The sequence below is a fragment of the Mangifera indica genome, chromosome 17, assembly GCF_011075055.1.
Source record: "Mangifera indica cultivar Alphonso chromosome 17, CATAS_Mindica_2.1, whole genome shotgun sequence".
Classification (NCBI taxonomy): Eukaryota; Viridiplantae; Streptophyta; class Magnoliopsida; order Sapindales; family Anacardiaceae; genus Mangifera; species Mangifera indica.
The window spans coordinates 1,253,236-1,267,921 of record NC_058153.1 but is presented as its reverse complement, the minus strand read 5'-3'; the positions used below and the strand labels follow the sequence as shown (position 1 = coordinate 1,267,921).

The window sequence follows — 14,686 nt, the reverse complement described above, 5'->3', positions numbered from 1 at the left end:
AACTATCATAATGACAACGAAATTTGAAAACTTATCATAAACTACAGAAGAAAGGAAAAAAGTGAATATTAAAATAAAATGGCTCCTTTCCTTCCAAACAATTTTGGGTGAAAGATAATGAATCAACTACAAGGCACGGCGCTTGCCAGAAATTAGATCAACTTTCTCAGTCTTAGTAATCAGTTTTTCCTCCGATCACATGATATATTATGGGAGCACTAGTTCGTTACTCACAAATAGTTTTTATTGCGGCTTTATTTCTTTTTCTGGGTAAATTATTGCGGCTTTATTTCTATTCGTTTTGGCTGTTTTTGGAAAGCAGTGACAGAACGTTGACTCAACACATGACATCACAAGTGTCCGTCTGTGTGGGAAAAGGGAATCCAAACACAATAAAAGAAAACAATTTCCAAAACATGACGGCAGCCAGTAGAAAGATCACACCTAGATTTAATCTCTTCCATTGATAAAATGGGCAAAGAGCTGATGTTCATACATTTGTAACAATTCTATTGTACCATTAACAACTACTATAATGACAACGGAATTTGAAAAATTATCATAAATTACAGAAGAAAGGAAAAAAGTGAATAGTAAAATAAAGGAAAAAAGTTTTATTGCGGCTTTATTTCTTTTTCTGGGTAAATTATTGCGGCTTTATTTCTATTCTTTTTGGCTGTTTTTGGAAAGCAGAGACAGGACGTTGACTCAGCGAATCACATCACAAGTGTCTGTCTGTGTGGGAAAAGGGAATCCAAAAACAATAAAAGAAAACATTTTCCAAAACTTGACGGCAGCCAGTAGAAAGATCATCGTATATTGCAATGTAACTTTACCAAATTCAAGCAAAATCCATACATGAGTGGATAAACCACTTATTTTAGCGATACAGATAGAACTGACAAGACAAATACAGTCGATAAAACACAGCAACTGGTGGTGCAGGAGGCCTACGAGTAGCAGACTAGAGCGCCAATATCAGATCTGCACAAAACAAAAACTAATCAGAAATCACTTAACAAACAAAATTTAAAAGCCCATATGTATGTATGTATGTATGTATGTATACCTTATGCAAGGTCCTCTAAACCCCCTCCTGCAAAGCATCCGCACCCCCTGATACGACGGAGACTAATATCAAAAAATGATAAACGAGAAAGAAGAAAGTAAGGAATTATTTTAATAAATTGGGTGCAGAAACAAAACCCTTTTGGGACTCCCCGGATGACCAATCCTCCAGCTTCATTAATGCCACAAACGACTCTCGAGAAGTTAATGACTTGGCGTGGAACCAATCCGACGCCGGTGGCAACGCCATCGACAAATATTATTATGACCTCGTGCCTTTCTGGGTTTGTGTCGTTGTGACGCAACTCTGAGTGTGAGATATTCGCTCTCCCACCCGCTCTGATTGTAATGGTCCTACGAAAGTGATCTGGTCGCGCCGGGGGTCGAAAGAACCGCAGTTGAAGCTCAGCACCGGTGTTGTTTTCAAAAGTAGTAAGGCTCGCACCCATGGTTTATGATCGATCACACATAATAATAATGGGCCTTGAACATGGGTTATATATATGCTTGTCAACTGAGCATTCATTAACCCTCTGATTCGCAAAATTACAGAAGAAGAATGACGACAAATAGAAAGGACAAGGGTAGTGGTATATTTTCTTTTTCGGTTGCGTAGGTTGCCGGTTAGCTCCGTCAGATTTGGAGGGAAGGAAACAAGCATATCTGGAAAACCTAGAAATATCCTTAATGGACTCAGCTTCCTCCCTTGATGGGGTTATTTAATCCAAGGGTAACTGAGACAATTACGATATATGAAGGAAATTCCAAAATTTCGGCTGGAAGATTCCTGGGAGGTGCCCAAGCTTCAAATAATGGAAAGAAAAAGGGTGACCAACTTGTGGCTGGTCTTTTAGCAACGTAAGAGGTGGATATATAATAATTTTTTCTAAAATTAAATCTACTGTAGAAGGGTAGGCTTGTAGATAAGATGAGACTAACTCTTAACTCACAAGTTTATATCTGACACTAGCAAGGCAGCAAATCACATTGCACGCTTAATAATTTAACTATCCTAAACCCGTACGCCGCCCATCTTCAATTCTCTACCATCACCTTCCTGCTGCAAATGGCCACCTTCCATCCAATAAAAAACAAAATTAAAAAAAATAAATATAAAGGGAACCATCTGCAGTAGAAAAGATGATTGATATATGTGAAGATGGTGAGTTGCTGGCCAAAAACAGCATCAATTCATTTCCTTAATGTGCTCTTCTTCTTCCAAATTTATAACACAGTTCAAACTCCTAGTTTCAAGAACTAGCCGTTGGAGACATGTTTTTGAATTCCAACACGTGGGTCCCCTGTTACATTTGGACTTGGGATAAGACAAGTTGATAGTGGTGCCGTGGCTACGTAGTCGGCATTCAATTATTATAGCAAATTTCTGGGTCATTGTTAGAGGAGTGTTTGGTTGGGGTTGAGGTTGAAAGACGATAGCATTAAATTCTATAAATCTAGCTAATCATGCTAAAATCATTTACGTTATATCATTGCTGACGCACAGAAAATCCAGTGGATGGTAATTGTGTTCTGCTCCTATTGTCTCTCCACACTTGGTCTATTCGTATAGGGTATTGTCATGCCATCAACCGACTCGGGAAGCAAACATGGAAGAAGCTATAAGCAATGTAAGAATACTGACCAATGACTTTACATGCTGGGCCAGCGAAATTGACTTCACAGATTATGTCCCATCCATGGCTTATGTTCTATTCCATCGATAATTTTCTACCACATGGCGATACGATTGTGTCTGATCTCCCACATAATGGAATAAAAAATTTAATAATATTAATTTTTACATATAAATTTATAAATATATAAATATGTTATTATGTAATTAAATATTATTTTATTAATAATATAAAATCTTTCAATCGTATTAAAACATATTTATCACATTCTTACTTGCATACACTTACCAAACCCAAAACTAACATACTTGGAAGTATATTGGTGGTTTTGAGTAATTGGTATTGTATTATATGCCAAGATAATATTATTAATTCATTCATTATATTGAATATAAATTGTCAATGAATAAATAAATATAAATATTCACACAATGATTAATAAATAAAGGAAAAAATAAAGGGAGAAGAAATTGAAGAAAAGTTAAGGAATGTTATTGTCATGAACATGGAGAGTGAGTGGTCACGGGATTCTCTTGACTCATTCATCATCATCATCTCCAATTCATCCACACCAATTCATTTGGTTTGCCTTGCCTCTCTTCTAAGCCCCCACACCAAATCTTTTTTAACCAATTGCTTTTCTATAGCAAGGGTTAGATTCGAATCAATAAGTCAACTTGATTCAGTTCACTATTTAGTTTCATTCGAACTAAATTCAATTTAAAGTTATTTTAGTAACTATGCTTGAGTTCGGCTTGAATCTCCCTTTGACAACATGTTCATCCCATTGGTGACATTTTTCATGTAATACCTCTAAGTAAATTTCATATCGACAAAATACAAGATTAGTCGTATTATAACTTTTTCTCCAGTATCGTTATTCTTTATTTCTTGTTCAATCTTGACATCTTTATTGGGTGATTGTTATAAAGGTTTTGTAGCATGATGACCGATTATCTCGGAACTCTTTTTTTTTTTTTTTTGTTTATAAACAACAAGGGATATTCTCCAAACTTGAAATTACTTAGCCACTAATCATTGCTTGTTGATTGTTGGTACTTAGTCACTAACCTTTATCTATTGTATCTAGTTTTGTTTAAACAGCTCATTTTCAATCCCTCGATTGAATGTTGACTATAAATACAAATACATGTGGATAATTTCAAAATCTCTTCATTTTTTTGGCACTTAAATATTGCATCATCATTCTGGGGTCTTTGATTTGTCAAATAAAATATGGTTTCACTGTTCAATATCTACAAAGGATTTTTTCAAGATGGACAGTCTCATGGCTTTAGCTATGCAAGCAAAAACTTTTATTTCAAAAAGTTGGAAGAAAATTAGTGTAATCTAACCATTTATTCAGTCTCCAATCTCAATGCTGGTTTTCTTCGGTTATCAGTTAATAGTTCTAACAAGTTATAAAATTATGCATACAACTGAATTGTATAAACTTATTTATATAAATTGATGTGTCAATTTGTGATTGAATAATGTAAGTATTTACTTTTTTTTTTCATTTTAAAATAATCTAATTAAATACTATTATTTTAGTTTATATTTATACAATTTATTTGTACATATGATATTATTCTCCGATAAGTTTTTTGGAGCAATGCTAGACTAAGTAGTCTTCCCTTTCACTCTTTATCGTGAGGTAATGGGCCATATGGAAATGCAAGGACTAGGTTTATTGGGCTCTCAATGGGCCTACCGTGGGCTCTGCTATCTACTTACACTAAGCCTATGGCGGAAAGCCTTAAGCATGACTGATTCCCGCTGCAGACGCACGGGAATCATCTCATAGCCCTCTTTCCCTCCAGAAAATTGGGGAAATAGAATCACGAAACTGCCTAAGTTTTAAATGAAATCAGGCAACTGATATTATTATTTCCCCTAAATATACAAGGGAGTTTTTTTCTGGTAACCATAAACAAATATTGATGGCCTCTTCAATCTCTAAAACATAAAACACTTAAACAAAATTCATCAGTTCCTAGCAGTAATGTCTTCCGAAGTCACTTAAATTTGCAAACGAACAGTGGTAAGCACAAAAGCCTGTGCAGCTTGGAAAATACTGCCATTTCTCTGTTCTTGATCGCCTCATGGAGAAGAACCAGTTAAGGATAGTTTACTATTACCGTTCTAAGGCTGCCCGCAAAGCTGGCGAGTTAACGAAGAAGCTCAGAGAGTCCATGGCTGAAGTGCTTACGTGTTTTCCTGTTGTCACTGGACGCTTGCAGAAGAACCCTGAAGGGCAATGCATGATCAAGTGCAATGACGCTGGAGTTCGGACGGTGGAGGCTAGAGCTAGAGGAAGCGTGGATGATTGGCTAAGAAATGTGAATAGAGAGAAGCATAAGCTTGTTCATCGGGAGGACATGCATCATAAGCCTTTCTTTTGGTCGACTTTTTATGTTCAGGTAATCCTATGTTTTTCATTCATTTGATAAATATTTTAATAAATTTCGTTATTTTTTTATAAAATTATTTTAAAAAAAAAAACCCTCAAACTAAAAATATTTTACTCTTCAAATTTTATTAAGTAATTTTATATCCTAATTTATATTAATTTAATTAAAAATAATAAAAAATTATTAATATAAATATAGAAAAATGAGTCAATAATGTATAATCACATGTTTTGGGGTATATTATAATTTTTGAAAATATTGTAAGTTTTAATGAAATATCTCTTTCAATAGATTTAAAATTGATAATTACATTCTAAAATATATAATAAATAAGTGATGCAAATGTTTTATTACAAACTATTGAAATTATATTATATTTTCAATACATATGAGATAAATATGATAATTTTTTAAATAAGATAGAAAAAATATACATTTACTCTTTGTAAATTTTTAAAAGATAATATTTACACCTATAATTTACTTTTATTATAATATTTAAAAATGATATAAATATTTTTAATTGTTAAAACTTAAAATTAACAGCCGACTTTGATAAATAAATAAAATATTAACATTTTCAAACTTTACCTAGAATTTTATTTATATTTATAAATGTAAATAAAATTATGTTTATCTTGTATCATCATGTGATTAGTCTAATATCTAAACATTATAAAGAGTCGAGTTAGTCCTCTCTAAAAGGACACAATCTACAAAAACTTACGATGTCTGATGGGAGCTTTAGGTTTCAGCCCACGAGTTGTCCATAGGAAAAATAATCTCATGTTATATGCCAACATGATTTGCAAGACCCTTCTTTTGATATACTTTAACATAAATTTTAAATATACGATGATATATCATTTATATACTTAATTAAGTATTAAAAATTAATATGTATAACATTATTTTTTATAAATGGATGCAAAACTACACATTTTACCCTTATAATAACTATTTTACCCTTATTGATATAAGTTATAAACAAATATATAAATATTTTCAATTAAGATTATTAGCCACTCAAACCCACCACACGTACCAACACCTAAACAACCATTAACTTTCCATCATTTGTTATCTGCACATAATCATCTCTTTGTCATTAAAGTGAGATCGAGAGGAGAAAAAAGTTGAAAGATATATGGTAATCTTTCATTTTTTTTGTAACAGATGATTACTTGAACTAAACAAACCTTAAATTTATAAGGTAAAGGAGGAGAATGCAAGTAATATAGGTGCACTGAGAACTAGAAATAAAAATATATGATGTTCTTGGTAATATTGGAAGAGAATTTATTTGCACATGCACTTGACTGACTTTTTTTTTTTTTTTCTACAGAACCAAGCAGCAGACACTGGCAAGGGATTAGTTACTTTAATTTAAGGGATGCACATTGGGCTGACATCATAGACTTTCATTTAATGCATTACCACCCAATAAACTCTTTCTCGTTTATTCAGTATGTGTCTTTATTAGTTCACCAACTGTTTCTTTAATCTATGAAAATATTTAATATAAACAATTCTTTTATGAGCAATATTCACTGGGGAAAGTTTCAATTCATCCCAGGCGACAATGAGAGAGCTATCATGTGCAAAAGCAAATAAGTTACACAGGTTGGAAGTTTATGGTACCAGAGAAATCTGGGGCACCTCAAAATCTCCGTCAATTGGCTCAGTACATAGTTCAGTCTTTGAGTATTGAAATTCTTATTTGTAAACCTAATATTCATATAACCCAAACAGAGAAAGAAAGAACAAGCATTTCCACAAGGGTTTTTATATTCCTACTGTGGCGGCCACAAAGCAAAAACATATAATAGTTTTTTTTCAGTACACAAAATGGAGTGCACTCTCATATAGCTCAATTGTCACAAATCACAATACAATCAAAACAAGAAATTACACTTATTTTGAAGGCCATGTTGCTTGAGTTGACATAATTATTCCCACAATTACTCCAAACAACCCAAGGGCACTGCCAAAGATCTCAATCACAAGAATCTTCACAAAAAGTGAGGAGTTTTGGGCATCTGACAATGCACAGCTGCTTCCAATTATTCCTACACACAACCTGTTGGCAAAATAATAATCATCATCGCTCTTATGCATAAAAAAACAGAAAGAAAAATTACTAGGATAACTTCACTGAAAGATGCGAGACAAGAGATGAAGAGAACAAACCCACAAACAAATTTAGCACAGCCAACAATGATTCCAGATGCAAAGATGGCATATCCAGCTCTAAGTGACTCAGGTGCATATATTGCTCAAGCTGGGACACTCTCTAACTTTGTTTGTAAAATAATTGCAACAATAACACCATATATAGCAACAGCTTCACAAAAAATTACGCTGAAAAACTCAAGAAACAAAACCAAATCAGTACTCAGCACATCACAGGGTTATAGCTTACATGTATAATCAGCAAGCACAAGAGAAGACTAGAGAAGGTTGAACTGAATTGCAAGATCCTGCTACTGTGCCTCAGAGAAACTTCACCTAAAAAACAATTACAGATACTTTGCAGTCACATTGCATAGATAAAGAGGATGCCAAAAAAAAAAGGAACTTCGAAACAGACAGATTTCCTGAAAACTCAACATTTTGGGCAGGCTGCAGGAATAAACTAATTTAGACAATTCTTGGTAAACTCATACCCAGTTATACACAGATTTAGTTCTCATTAAATATTGTCAACAGAACAACATTTATTTAACATACTAATTAAGGAAGTTCAATGACAATAACACAATTTGCTATGGTCTAAATTAAAAGGAATGACAAGTATTTATTTCTTTCATGAGTACCCAACCAAATTCCTTCATTCATTAAAGTGACTGACAAGTATTATAAATTGTTCTGCAACATGAAACTTATTTTTTCACAAATGAAGCAGCAGCTACCAATCCCCCACATACCAACTTCACAATTTAAACTACGCACAGGATAACAACTTCAATTCAAACCCAATTTCCCTAAAAACTTTACTTCAGCAACCAATCAAACCAGAGGCAAAAAAAAGGATCCAACTAATATGCAAAATATAGACTTCATTAATCACACCAAACACTGATTCGTTTATCATAATGAAAACCAAGAAATTGACTGCAATTACACATGATCGCATTCAGAAACAATATCAAGTTCTGTAGTAAATAAAAAAATATCCCACAATTAATCAATGTATCCTAAAAGCATGAGTGCTACATAAACAAATATTCAACATTCAAGAAACCAAAATTTGAATTTTTTTAGGGTTCAAAAAAATACCTGATGAGATTTTTGGAGGTGATACGTGGAGCCTTAATTGCCGCACCGATCAAACTACTACCAGTTATATAGATCCCCCTAGAGAATATTTACAAACAAAGAAATTATATTGTCCATCCCTATAATTGATTAGGCTGGATGAAAGAGAGAAATAAGAAGGTACCAGGCGGCGCCGAGAACGGAGACGCCGATGGAGATGGCGATTCCGATGGCGGAGAAGGTGTACGGTGATACCTGACGAGCGCGCTCGACATGAGCTAGCATAGCCCCCCATACCGGAGCCTGACATTTTTATTTTACATTTTTATTCCGCGATGAATCAGATCTGATAACATGATGTGAGCGATGGAGAGAGAGGGGAGCCTGTTTTGGTGGTTTCTGAAAGGTGAGATACAACCAGAACGCTGTCGTATCGCGTATAATAGTTTTTGTTCTGTTTTATTTCATTTTCCCACCAAAGGGTTGGAGTGAAAACATTTCTCACATCCATAACACTTTCAAATAAAATCATTCAGATCAACTGGTTCACCAATGACTTACACACTTTTAAAATTTCATTAGAATTAGATTGATAATTTCATCATCTAGTCTAATGCGATGATCCAATTCTAATTTTAAAACCATAATTCACTGATGTCTAAACATGTTCAAGAATTAGGCTTGATTTTTTTCTTTTAAAATGTACAATTTTTAAGAATATGATCTACAATTTTACACATTATACTAAACCTACAAACTGTATAGATTGTATACAGAAATTTGGGGTTTGGTTGGTGAAAAATTTTTTAAAAATGATAAGTACATCTTCATATGACGTACCTAAAGGCCTCTGAATTTTACCCCAAACCTTATCATATGATGGGTCATAAATGAACGGTCAATAATCCATCTTCATTACTGTCGAAGTCATTGACCTCGCGTACCTTGCCACCACCAACTCCATCCACAAATATCATTACTGCCTTTTATTAATTATTAACCCAATCATAGGCTTCATTTGTCCCATTTAATTATTAATTTAATTAACCCAAATTTAATCTCTTTTCCCCAATAAACTTGGCAATAGCTGATGTTAAGATCTTCTTCGACTTCAACAACTTTTTTAATGATGTCGGAGTTTGAACATAGTTGGATTATGGATGTGTCTGGAATTAAAAAAATGAGGTCCAAAAAGAATTAAAAAATATAAGATCGTAAAAGTACTTTTTTTTGCATTAAAAAACAGTATCATCACACATTCAAATATAATTTTACCACATTCAAACAAAATCCACACAATACTGGATATTCACCACTTATTTTAGCAACAAAGACAACTGACAAAAGAAATACAGTCTGCAAAAACAGGAACTGGGGTGCGGGAGGTCTACGAGAAAGATCATCATACATTCTAATCTAATTTTACCATATTCAAACGAAAACCACACAATGCTGGATATTCACCACTTATTTCAGTGACACAAACACAACTGACAAGACAAATACCGCCGACAAAACAGAGGAACCGGGCTGCAGGACGTCCACGAGAGGCAGACAAGAGCGATAAGGCCAGATCTGCACAAGACCAAAAAAAAAAAAAAAATCACAAATTAAGCCATATGGGCGAATTCGCTTATCCAACAAAATTTAAAAGCCCATATATATACACTCACACCCCACTTATGCAAGGTCCTCTGAACCCTCTCCTGCAAAGCACCTACACCCCCTGATACGACGGAGACTTATTTCAGAAAATGATAAACGAAAAAGAAGAAAGTGAGGAACTATTTATATAAATTGGGTGCAGAAACCAAACCATTTTGGGACGCCCTGGATGACCAATCCTCCAGCTTCATTTCTGCCACAAACGACTCTCGAGAAGTTAATGACTTGTCGTGGAACCAATCCCACGCCGGTGCCAACACCATCGACAAATATCATTATCACCTCGTGCCTTTCCGGGTTGGTGTCGTTGTAACGTAACTCTGAGTGTGATATATTGACTCTCACACCCGCTCTGATCGTAACGGTCCTACGAAAGTGGTCTGGTCGGGCCGGGGGTCGAAAGAACCGCAGTTGAATCTCCGCACCAGTGTTGTTTTCAAAAGTTGTAAGGCTGGCACCCATGGGTATGGTTTTGTTACTACACAGGCCTTGAACATGGGTGGGTATATATAGACTTCTCAAACCGCAGAACTACCGAAGAAAAGCGATGACAAATAGAACAGACAAGGGTAGCAGTTTCATTTCGATTGCGTGTGTTGCCGTTAGGTCCATCGGATTTGCGGCAAAGGGAGATCAAAACCCGAACAAAACAAATCTGGAAGACTAGAACACCCCTTACATTTTCTAATGGACTCAGCTATCTACGTTGATGGAGTTAGCTAATCCAAGGGTAACTCAGACAATTCAATAGCATGAATGCTGTTCCAAAGTCGCGTTCTGAAGGTTCCTCGGAGTTTCCTAAATGGATAGGGTAGACAGCCCAACTTTTCAGGCTTTATAAATTAATGCGGGGCTTTATAAATTAATGCGGGGCTTTTTAACAACGTGGCGGTGGAAATAATTTGACCAAGACTATATGGTCAGAAAATTAGTGTAAGAAGGAGTGCAACATGCCGTTTATTTGTACAGTGATACAAAACAAATGTAAGGCCGATTTTGTTAAGTCTAGAGAACAAAATTAACATCATAGACCCAAATAACTCTAAGACATGCATAAAATTTATTGTAATTTTAAATATAAGGTACAAGAGTTAATATTATATTAAAAAATATGAGTTTTTAGTTATAAATTTATTCGTACTTAAATCCTCTAATTTTCATAATTTATTTTTAAGATGTAATTTTTTTAATACTTATATTAAGACAGGTGGTAACACTGATATTTCCTATACTCATATCAGAATTTCCTATACTCATATTAAGACAGGTCGTTGGAGAACTGTTTAGTGGCTGCTTGAGCTTGAAAGAGAAGATTGTATTAAATTAAACGCACCGAAAATCCAGTGATTTTAGTGCTGGCCCAGAGATTTGTCGCTTACGTTGCATTCCATCAATAAATTTCTGCCACGTCTTGATAGGATTGTATCTAATTAATTTTTTAATTTAAATTTAGATTTAAAATATAATTAATAAAATTGTAAAGTCATTCTTACACTGGCCCGATGATACTCTGGAGTATTCACATTGCAATAGGTCAGCTGGCTGAGAACCAATTATTCTTACAATATTTTTAAGTTTTCAATAACACAATTGGACATGACATAAACTCCTAAATATTGACTCAGACTATGTTTTTTTTTTTCAATCACATTCACTTTGAACGTCTCAAATAGTTACAATAAGTGTTTTTTCAATCTTTTCATACTCTGTTTTTTCTCTCTCTTTATATACAAATTTTTTTGGATGAAAAATACTTCCTTTGAATTTCTCGTTTCAATCCCCCAGTTGATTTCTTCCTTTCTCTTTTTTTTGGATCTTTGGTTGAGTGTTAACTATAAGTAGGGTTGAATTTGAGCTGAATTGAGCTCATGAAAATCAAATTTAAACTCGATTTGAATTCAATTAAACGATGTTGTTTTAAAACATATTGACCAAAACGACATCGTTTTATATCAAAATTTTTAATTAAAAAATTTTGTGAATAGCTCAAGCTTGATCGAGCTCGTATAGGACTGACTCATTCAAATCAAACTCAAATAGGTTTGATTCAAATTCAATCCTAACTATAAGTATTGTTAATCCGCGGTTGAGTGTTGACTATGAATACAAATACAAGTGGAAAATATCTAAATCTTTTCATTTTTTTGGCACTTAAATGGTATAATCATTATGATATTTCTGGGTCTTTTATTTGTCAAATGAAGTAAGCTTTCATGTTCGATATACTTAGAATTTAGATGCAAAGGATTTTTCAAGATGGACATTTTCATGGCCTAAGCCATGCAAGCAAAATCTTTGCTTCAAAAAGTTGGAAGAAAATAAGTGTAATGTAACTATTTATTCACTCTCAAATCTCAATACTGGTTTTCTTGGGTCATCATTTAATAGTTTCTATCAGAAATAAAATTAAATTTATTTGTATAAATTGATATGTTAGTTTATGATTGGGTAATATAATTATTTATTTTTTTATTTTAAAATCATCTAATTAGATACTACCAATTTAATTTATATAAATAAATTTATACAATTTATTTGTATATTTAGTATTACTCTCTAACAAATTTTTGAAACAATGCTAGTCGAAGACGGCTGGAGAGGTTAGAGAGAAAGACTGGAGGAAAGATAAGAGAGAAAGGGAGGATGGCCGACAAACGAGGAAGGAAAAATCGGTGTCGTAGGAAGAGGAACAAACCCTATGAGGGTTTTGTCACTTTTCAAACTTTGGGTTGAAGGTAAAATGTAAGTTTTTAAATATAAGAAATAAAATTATGATGAAATTTTAATTTTTTTATTAAATGATGAATTTATTCTTAAGGTTAATTAAAATTTTTAATAAAAAATTAATTATAAATAAATATTTAAATTTTTAAAAATTAATAGGTGAGAGTTTAGGTTTGAGTGTACCTTGTGTCTTGTGTGGGAACAAGTTTTTTGGCCTTATAGCAAATTTCGGCGTCATTGTTAGAGGAGTGTTTGGTTGGGGCGTTGAGGTTGAAAGAAGATAGCGTTAAATTCTATAAGTCTAACTAATCGTGCTAAAATCATTGACGTTACATCATTGCTGACGCACAGAAATCCATTGGATGGTAATTGTGCTCTTCTGCTCCTATTGTCTCTCCACACTTGGTCTATTCTTATACGGTATAATCATGCCATCAAACGACTTGGGAAGCAAACATGGAAGATGCTATAAGCCAGAGAAATTGACTTCACAGATCGTGTTCCATCCGTGATTTATGTTCTATTCCATCGATAATTTTCTATTACGTGGCGATATGATTGTGTCTGATCGCCCAGGTAACGAATAAAAAATTCAATAATATTATATACATATAATTTTTACATATAGATTTATAAATATATAAATATTTTATTTTATTTTTAATTTAAAATCATTCTATCATATTATAATATATTTATATGTGTATATATTTATATATCAAAAATATCATTACATAATATTATTTTAAAAGATTAGTCGTATTATAAATTTTCCTTCAATATCGTTATTCTTTATGTCTAATTAGGGTTGAATTCGAGCTAAGTCAAGCTTGGTTTGTAGCCAATTATAGCTCGATTCGGTTCATATATGAGCGGCTCGAATTCGGTTCAAGCTCAACTAAAGTAGGCTCGTTTCGGGCTTGAGTTCGGCTCGATTCGGTTCATTTTTCGTTATCAAAATGATATCGTTTTTAATATATATTGGTCAAAACGAAGTCATTTTATATAAAAATTTAAAAAAAAAAATTATCGAGCTAGCTCGAGCTTGAGCTTGAGCTTGAGCTGGCTCGGTTCGAGTCCAGCCTTATGCCTAATCACATCTTCATTTGTCATGTTATTGATTTTACATCTTTTATATGTTTATTATTATTCTTATTGTTATTTTATATCAAATGCGATTGTTCTCCAAAGGTTTTCATTGTTTTGGGTAAGGTTAGATTCGAGTCGAGCCGAGTTCGATTTACAGCCAGCTCAAGCTCGGCTCGGTTCATATATAAACGACTCGAGTTCAGCTAAGGCCGGCTCGTTTTGGGCTCGAGTTTGATTCGGTTCGATTCGGATCATTTTTCGTTATCAAAACTACATCGTTTTTAATATATATTGCTCAAAACGATATCGTTTTGTATAAAAAAATTTTAAAAAAAAATCTATCGAGACAACTCAAGCTCAACCAAGCCAACTCATTTCGAAATCGATCGAGCTGAGCTCGAGCTGACTCAGCTCGAGTCTAGCCCTAGTTTTGGGAAAAGAAGAAGTTGTTATTGGGAAGAAAAAAAAAGTAGAAGATTCAATCAGTTCAGAGTATCAAAATCAAATATTATCTTTTTCCTTGTTCACTAAATTAATTTCAAAAATAAAAGGTTTAAATATAATTGGAATAATTTAATTATTAAAAACTAATATTGACAGATAACTTGTGGATTCACTGATACCCACATGATTAGGTATGAATTTTAAAAATAATGACTTATATAAGTCAACTCATTTGTTTATTAGGTCTAGACATGATCGTTATCATCTTATGATATTATACTATATTATGTAAATATTGTATTATAAATTATTGAGATCATATTATATTTTCAATATGTATGAGATAAATATGATAGAAAAAATATACATTTACTCTTTGTAAATTTTTAA

The 14,686-nt window shown here is 33.3% G+C and overlaps 1 long non-coding RNA gene and 1 pseudogene across 1 annotated transcript; both read right to left on the bottom strand.

Moving 5' to 3' along the window:
• Nucleotides 1-793: 793 nt before the first annotated feature.
• LOC123200644 lies at nt 794-1,762 on the bottom strand. The gene is made up of 3 exons (XR_006498648.1): nt 1,207-1,762; nt 1,070-1,116; nt 794-984 (listed from the first exon to the last, which is right to left on the bottom strand). It is a non-coding gene; the product is annotated as an uncharacterized LOC123200644 (long non-coding RNA).
• A 5,124-nt stretch (nt 1,763-6,886) lies between these two features.
• Nucleotides 6,887-8,838, bottom strand: LOC123200643 (annotated as a pseudogene).
• Between the last annotated feature and the right edge of the window lie 5,848 nt (nt 8,839-14,686).